At 38.8% G+C, this 9,235-nt stretch overlaps 1 long non-coding RNA gene across 1 annotated transcript; it reads left to right on the plus strand.

Annotated features, from left to right (window-relative positions):
• The first annotated feature begins 589 nt into the window (after window positions 1-589).
• Window positions 590-1,039, plus strand: LOC109365698. Its single transcript, XR_004158900.1, has 2 exons — window positions 590-721; window positions 805-1,039. It is a non-coding gene; the product is annotated as an uncharacterized LOC109365698 (long non-coding RNA).
• The last annotated feature ends 8,196 nt before the right edge of the window (window positions 1,040-9,235 follow it).

The raw sequence follows: 9,235 nt of genomic DNA on the forward strand, positions 1-9,235 counted from the left end.
GAAGTTTCTCATGGTATCTGTTAGCAACACATTGTATGCAACCAATTTTAGAAATCAAAATGTAGGAAAGCATTTGAAATGTACAAACATTTATGTGGAACCACAATGAGATCTGCCATAGGTGACACAGAAGCTCTTGGATGTCCCTGAAAAAGCTTTATGGGATCAGATCAGATACACCAGGATAACTTGTCATGTGGTGGCCATGTCACAGTGGGAAGAATGTTGGTGGCTGTCCAGGACAGGTATATAATGGGTTGTGCTGGTGAGCTGACCAGGCCAGCTCAGAGGCAAGCAGTGGGTGAGAAAGGGCTGAAGTGGGGAAGAGGGCAGGGCTGGAGAGGGCCAGGCAAAGAGCTGAGATTCCCTCATCTCACCACCTGATGCAACAGGTGGTGGCTGCTCCTTCTTTGTCTGTCTGTCTTCTAGAGATAGAGACTTGGACAGGGACACGACCAGACCATGCCACACTCCTGTCCTCAGCCAATAAGGTGGAGAGATATGCTGCTTTCCGCAAGCACATCAAAATAAAGATAAGGAACCAAATGTTATTTCTGTGCACCAACTCCAGTGATGTAGTGCCTATATCACAGAGGGCATTGGACCTGCAGAGTTCCATGTCACCATGGGATGGGTAACAGAGCCATGTCAGGATGGATGTCTCCTGGCCACCAGGAGATCTGGGACTGACAGCCTTGTCCTGAGGTGGGGAGAGCACCAGGTGAGGGTAGGGGCTGCCCATGGTGACTACGGGTGGCTACTCCCTTGTGTGTGTTGATATTACACTACCTTCTACATCCACAGGCCCAGGCCAGAACACAACTGGACCATGGCACACTCCTGTCCCTCTTCAGCCACTCTGCTTGAGGTCAGTGCAGCTCTCTGGAGTAACATTGCCGTAGGGATGAGGAAAGCCCCCAGTCCCTGCCTGCACTGCAGTGCAGCCTCCCAGAGGCTGAAGGCGCCCCACTCTGCAACAACCACCCTCCCTGTTCCTGTGTGAAAATCTCAAAATAAAAATTCCTGATTGATTAACCCATTTTCTGCTTCTTCTGGTATGTGTGATCTTTATTTCCTTATGAGATTTAATTTAAATTTCTTTTTATATATGTATACGTAAGTAACATGCACTTATATATATCAATATATGGACATGTAGATAATATATTTACACATATTTTACATCCCTTTCTACATATGTTTGTAGAAATCTCTATATAAATATATCTTATGCAAACATAACAATGTAAAGAGGAAACCGGAGGATGCTCTGAGATGATGTGGGTATGAGGGTTTGAAAACATAGCAGCTGGTCCATGGGAGAGCAGTACGGAAACAGGTACGGTGTGCACCAGCAGCCATGCCCTCAAGTCAGTGTGACAAGGGAGGTGGCCGGGCACTATGTGCTGAGTGGACTCCATACAGACCTCCCCATGGGATTCCTACTGAGAGCAAAATCGAGGTGTTCTGTGCTGTCACTGGGGATCTTCATCTGAGGCCATCAAAGAAAAGCATTTCACTCCTTTATCTGTTTTCTCTTAGAAAATCTCTGTAATTCCCTGTAGGATCATAGAATATCCTGAGTTGGAAGGGAAACACAAGGATTAAGTCCAACCCCTGACTCCATATAGGACCTTCCAAAATCCAAACGCTATGCCTGACTCAGGGTTGTGCCCACTGCCCTGGGCAGGCTGTTCCATGCCCACCCTCAGGTTCAGACCCTTTCCCTCACCCACAGCTGCCCTCCCCTGATGCAGCTCCATGCCATTCCCTCGGCCCTGTCGCTGTCACACAGAGCAGAGTTCAGCACTGCCCTCCGCTCTCTGTGAGGAGCTGCGGCCGCCATCAGGCCTCCGCTCAGCCTGCTCTGCTCTGGGCTGAGCAAACCCGGGGACCTCCGCTGCTCCACACAGGTGTTGCTTATAGACTGTTCCTGATCTTTATAGCTCTCCATTGGACAATTGTTGTATCTTAGTAATATGTTCGTAACTTATCAAATATGGAGTAGAATACGAAGCATTTTTTTTTTTTTTAATTGGCTCAGATTCTCTGCGGCTGGCTATATCACAAGAACTGATATTGTACTCTGATTCCTGTGTGATGAAATTCCATTTGCTGTCTTCCTATGATTCTTTTTACTATTATTTAAATCAATAAGACTCCTAATCAGATAATACAATGCAACTAATATACAGAATTAAATATATTGTGAGGCGCAGAATCTTAAACTTGTTGGCAATTTAACATCAATGCCACTGTTTCTTCTCCCTCTCCGCTGATTGTGTTGAGCCAGACCTGTCCCAGAAATGTCAGTGCATATAAAGGAAGTGCATAAAGGCCATGCTTTGCAAAGCCAAGTATGACATCTTCATGTCACTCAGAAAGTTTTGAAAAAAGATATTGGTCTAATGGAGGAAAAGTATTATAAAAGAAACCTGTCATAATAAATATTAGTCATATTGCAATAGATATCACCTGGCAGCGTTCGAGTAGCAGTAGGACAGGTATAGGGCAGGGCTCATTGTGTCAGACGTGACTATGCTAAAGAAAAGTTACTCCTAAAAGGGAAAGTTATGCTAAAAGGAAAGTTGCTATTGTGCTAAAGGTAATGTTTCTCCTGTCTGCCACCCATGAGCACAGAGTGCAAAAGAGAAAGTTTTGAATTCACCTTTAAAAGAAGTCAGAGTTGAAACCTGAATCAAATCCCAAGCAGTTCAAGATTAAGATTCTTCACATGAACAAGTGTTTACTGACCCACCATGTATAAAGTACCAAGGTCACTAACATATTTTTACTCAATTTAATTACTTTTTTAAAAACCATGAAGTCAAGTCTGTTAATCACATTAGCAGTGCTTAGTCGCTTGATTTCAAGTCCAGCTCCAGCATGGTCTGTTTGTTTTTCTGTGGTACTAAGCTGGTTTTGCAGTTCTAGTATGACTTATAAATATGCTTTCCCTTATTGTTGATCAAAGTTGTCATATTTTACTATCCTAATTCTAACTAAATGCTTCAATAGACATGCAGGTCTTCTTCACAGGCTACTGAGTGTTTGTGAGTCAAATATCTTTCTAAAAGGCCAGCAGTGCCTTTGGTATAGCGCCTGGAAACCACGTGTGTCAACAGACCTTATTTCAGCCAAGTGTGCTGGTGCAAATCAGAGTATGCTTGGTAAACTGGCTGTAAGAGCAAATTTCATTGTCTGCCTTGTGAGCCACACAGTTTCTTACCTCAACCATGTGTGGCACTAAGGAAAATATCAGTGCTTGAAAAGGTTGTCACAAAATTTATTTCTCCTTCTCATCTTGGTACATACTTAGCAAACTCATACTGGTCAGATTTTATGCCTTTCTTCTGCTCATTGTCAGGAAAATGGCCTAGTGCTAAGATAGTTTCTTCAATAGTGGATGTACCAAAGGAAAATAAATATAATTAGCCATCATTTATATAATGAGATATTCAAATATGCCTCCCTTGGCAGCACTTGAATTGAGACAGAGCATATTCTTAATTAGCTAAGTCAGGACTTTTCCATGAATGCAGACCAACTATTTCAAAGTGAGAGATGATGCTTTTCTTTCAAATATGCATGTTTAATTTTCAGTGCTGGCATCCTAGTCTCATAGATAAGCACTGATCCAAAGCCCACGGAACATTTAAAAAATGTAACCCAGTACATTTTCTGTCAGTCTTTAATACCAAGAATATGTTTTATTGGTGGAAGTGAGTGAATATAGCAAGTGAAGTTATCATGCAAGTGACAAATTTATAAGAATACTCAGGGAAAGAAATAGTCATGCACTACAAATAAGCTCCCTGTTTCAAAAAGAAAGAAAAAAGTAACCCACTCTAAATCTGCAGGGAAATAACATAGCATGTTTTGTGCGTGTTTGTGATCAGAAACTGCCACAGTATTTTAGTGTGTTGAGGTCATACTAACTCAGCAAAATAGTTGCAGCTAGTTTACTAAGAGCCTGAAACTGGATCAAAGAAAACCAATGTTTCTAAGAATATGTAGGAATAGTAAAAGATAATAGTAAACCTGAAGAGTGAAAATTACAAGATTTCAGTGTTTATAATAGAAGGATCCATAAGTGTCTACACAGTTTTCTTTGTGCTTCATCCTTTTTCATGCATGTCACATCTGCTCATGCACCGCCTTTCAAACTAGTTTTGAGATGCTGCCCACTGCCTCTGCTCTTCTTTGGAGGCATCTGATTCTGATTTGAACTTCTGCCTACCGCTGTAATATGAACTGTGGTCCATCATCTAGTTTGATGACAGTTGTACCAGTGCATGAACAATGCAAAGTAACTGATACTTATAATATACAGATAATTATTGGCTAGTATACTGATAATGATGAAATCCATAAAGGTTTTTTGCAGTCATTAAATTGAATTGTTTTTAATGACAACTTCTATTTGCATGTATGCTTGTCATCTTGTCAGTATCATTTATCACTGAAGCCAACAGTCAGTTAGCCTACCTGTGCCAGTGAGAAAGGAAGGACTGCTACAGGGAAGTCGTCACCATATGAGAAATAGAGGGTAGTATCAGGACCCACAACATCAAAAGCAATTTACTATTCATGTTCTTTTTTTTGTTTGGGGGGGATAGTGTGGCAACAATGAATGAAATTTTTACTTCTATCAGAAAAAGTTTTATAACAGTGAGTTAATATGATTTGGATGCTGGAAAACACTAAATAATTTGAGGTATTCTTGCTACTAAAAAATCACATAGAAATTTATGGACAGATGATGACATGGTGGCCCCTATTTCAGTTCTTTGTATCTTTGCACAGCATACAACTGAACACACAGTGACATACTACATGTTAACAACTAAACTCTCTTAGATTATGGAATGGTTATTTTCTTTTGAAATGCTTATTTTAGATAAGTTTCCAGGGAAAAATAAATAAATTCTATTCGGATGATCATAGAACACTGAAACAGGGGAGCCTAAAAACCCTGAGGTGGGAATCAAATGGCAGAAATCTGCTGTGCTGAATTTGCTTCATTGCCCTATATGACACTGAGCTGAATTCTTTCTATAAGGCAACTAATCTGAAAATTTGAAAGATTCAGAAAAGAGTTAATAGCCTGAATTTATATTTTCAATCCAAAAAAAAGTGTTAAAAAACAAGAACCAACCAGACAAACAAACAAAAAAGCCAGAAAACTACAACTGTAATACAAGCTGTTAACATATGTGTTACTTTCCCCCAGTATCATCCTGCAAAATACTGAAGCTGAAATCTCATCTGAGATGAGGGATTCTTCAGTTTCTGTGGACTTCTAAGTGTTCTTTGAAAAACAAAAATTTGACTTTTTAGGCCAGACTGAGGCAGATAGTTGATATCAACTAGCAAAACTCCACCAATATACAGCAAAAAGTGTAAGTTTTACAGGGGTAGAATTTTGTGATTATTCATCAGTGGCTAGCAGAGTCCAAACAAGTATATTTATGTGATAGATAAAATGTGGCATTATATAGTAGGATGCATTTGAATATCTTTAATTCTGACCATGCTTGCTATTTAACAACTGTAGCTTATCTCTCCAAAGCACCAAACTTCTTCTCTTTTAAATAAATTGTTTGCATTTTGCTGTACCACCTGCTTGTGCAGGGTTTTAGGGTTGAGCAGTAGACCATAAAAGACAACTTTATACACTGGTTTGTGCATCCACAGTGAGGGGCATAGAATCTTTGTTGGTGCTCTTCTATTTCCTAATGATGGGTTATAAGATTATGTCCTCAATCACTTCCTACATTTAATTCTGTGTATCTCTATCCCATATATGCTGTTACAGTGGTTCCCTTTAATAACATCTGTGAAAAGAGGTCACTAACTCTCTGGGGCATATGCCAGATCTTCTTACTGTTATTACAAAATGTTTGCCTTTTCTTGAAACTCTATGTTTATAAAATTCTTCAAAAAACCAGAGGTCATTCAGAATATTGCAGAATCAGAACTATATGTACATGTGGATTTTGGACAAACAGGGTATAGATAATATACGTATGCACTCACTTTCTATTTCTCAGAGTTCTGTAATGTGGAGAGACAGAAAAATTAAATATCTAAAGAAATTATTAAATATATTGTGAGAAGTTAGTCTACACACACAGATGAAGATACACATTTTTGCTTAGATAGTGAGGCAAGAATGGACTTTATCTGAGGTAATGTTTAAAATAGAGTCAAAAATAAGAAGGCAAAAACAAATAGCTTATTTGTGTAATGCCTTTATTAAATACAATAGTTTATACAAATGTTAGATCATTTTTTCAGTTGAAAGTGTGGAACTTACACTCAATTTCTCAAGCAGTGGGAAACTGTTCAGTTCTGTGACTGAAAATATAGTTTAATAAAGTGTTTATTTTTGAGATTATTTTTTTATCTAGGAAGCATCATGAATTTTTCTTAATTTATCCTTTTTCGATGTTGGCCTTCAAAACAGCTAATCACAATTTTGTCCTGAAGGTTTTGGGGTTTTTTTGTGCATTCTCAGCATAAGCTCAGTTAGAAATGCCTGGACAGTTGAATTAAATGATTTTAGAAGACTTTCCAACCTTTATGATTCTATGATTTGACGACTCTGTTATGCAGAAAAATGTGTTTTAATACATATTTGTAAAGATTATAGTACTGACAAGAAATGTAACAGCTCATGTAGTTGGAACCACCCAAACAACACATTTTATTTTGTCCTTAATTCTTAGAAAGAGTCTCAAAATTCAGAGTGAAAAGAACAGTTCACATCTCCTGGCATTGTTCCAGGATATTTTAGATCATTTTAGGTGCTGTGTGTGCTCAGCTCATGTTTTCAAGTTTTTCTACTACCCTAAAGGTCTGGAAATGTAATAGGAACATGAGAGCAAAGATTCTGATCTCAACCATGTGCTGCCAGCAGCTGTAGATCAAGAAAAAGAACTTTAATATCTATGTCTTATTCTATCTGTGTCTTATGAGTTCATAAGACTGAGTTGGTAAGTGCTTAACTATGTTGTTGTATGGGGTTTTTTTGCCCCTAAAAATTATTCATTTGTGTAATCAAATATTTTTTTGTTGGAGAAACATCGATGACTGTGAATGGATTAGACAGGCAGTACTATTTTCAAAAAGATAAGTTATGTTAAGGACAAAACAACAACAACATCAACAATAACAACACAGAAAAGCTGAAATTCAGATGAAGTCTCCTGTCCAAATAACCAGTCTGCTGGTTTCACACTAATGACTATCTAAACTCCACCACACTGATCTCTCCATCTGCCTACTCAAAGGAACAAGAGGACAAAATGTGATGAAAAAGAATTTAAAGGTAGATATAAGGACAGGAAGATCACTCTCTACTTACTGTCACAGGAAAAACAAATTCAAATTAGGAAGATGAATGTAATTTATTACCTTTTGCTGATAACACACTACTTCAGTGAGAACACAAAGGAAAACTGAAAACATCTCCCCTTCTACCATATCCAGTGTCCTCCTCCCAGGTAGTGCAGGGGAATGGCCAAAAGGGTCTGCAGTCAGTCCATCGCTGCTGCTCTACCACAGTCACACACCCCTGCTTCACATGGGGTCTCTTCCCAAAGAGATCCTTTGTGGGCTTCCTGCATTATGATGGCTGGCACTGAAATCCCCAGTCCCTACTGTAACTGACAGCATCAGCCCTGGGTGCCTACACCACCATGTCCAGTTGGTGACCTCAGATTCACTCACACTGATTCTGACAGTAGCTGGCACGTAGTCCTTACAGCCCTTACACACAAGAGAAAGAGATGAAATTATACACAGTGGTAGTTAACAAAAATTTTAGTAAGAAGTTAGTACAGATTGTGTTGATCACATGCAAGGCTTATCCAGAGAAGTGCACTGACAAGCCTCATTGACACTTTTTTGTTGATTCTCTTCTTTGCTCCTTCCCAATTCCCTTCCTCTGAATATTCTTTTGTGTATCAGCTTGCACAGTTCCACCACTGCCCTTGGATATTCCAAATCTTCATGTTCCTCTTGTTCACCTTTCTTATGAGTTGCAAAATTCAGGATGACTTTCTCCAGCAATGCGTGTCGAATTTCTTAATGGCCTATCCATTACTGATAAATATATTGTTTAATTTATGCATTCACATTTTAAACGTATTTTTGCTATGATTTAGCTATCACATGGAATGAGTGAATGTTTCTAATTAATAAGAAAAACATAATCATTTGATAATAATGAAGAGGGATGTAGGAAAAATACTACATCCTGTTTATCAGTATTTTTTGACATAGAAAAATTATTTGAAACTAAGATGTTCCAATTAATAGCTTCAATTTAGATAAATCCATTACACTGTTTAGAAGCAGCTGTAAAACTGTCCTAACTGTTCTAACTGTTTACAGTGCAGGCATTAGGGTCTTGACTGGAACAGTCAACTGGAACTTTCTTCAAAGCAGCTTGTGCATGTGATTATTTGGATTTATGATTAAAACAATGTTGATAGCATATGAATGGTGTAGTTCTTGCTGAGTGGAGCTTACATAGAGACAAAGACTTTTCAACCTCTCTCACTGCCCTGCCAACAAGGAGCTGCAAAAGCACAGGAAGTTGGTGGTGCACAGACCCAGGACAGTTAATGCAAACCAACCAGAGGGATAATTCAATATGGCATCATATGATGTTTGGCAAAGAAGCTGGACAGAAAGGAAGAAGGGGTAGATGTTGGGAGTGATTGCATCTGTCTTCCCAAGAAACCACTTCATGTGATGATCCTGACTTTCCTGGGAGCAACTGAACATCTGCCTGCTTGCTGATGGGAGATAGCAAATGAATTTTTTTTTGCTGTGCTTGTGTATGAAGCTTTTGGTTAACCTATTAAAATGCCTTTATTTCAAGCCACAGTTTTTCTGACTTTTACTTTTCTGATTCTCTCCCCTGTCTCACCTGGGGAGAGTGAGCGATCATCTCTGTGGGGCTGATCTACTTGCCAGGGATAAACCACAGCACAAATTTAGAATGGGAGAATCAACATAGCTCAGTAGCTTGGAAATTATGACGTTATAAAGAATAAACTTCTACATATAACTTGTCAGAGCAGTTTGAGTATATATGATTCAGTGAATGTATAATTATTTGTGAGGGTAAATGCAGAGGTCTTCTAGAGTTAGAAAAAAAAAAATCTTCTGATATTAAGCCTCCTGATTACCATTGTCTTAAATAACATGACTCATTAAAATG

Source organism: Meleagris gallopavo, chromosome 1, assembly GCF_000146605.3.
Source record: "Meleagris gallopavo isolate NT-WF06-2002-E0010 breed Aviagen turkey brand Nicholas breeding stock chromosome 1, Turkey_5.1, whole genome shotgun sequence".
Taxonomy (NCBI): domain Eukaryota; kingdom Metazoa; phylum Chordata; class Aves; order Galliformes; family Phasianidae; genus Meleagris; species Meleagris gallopavo.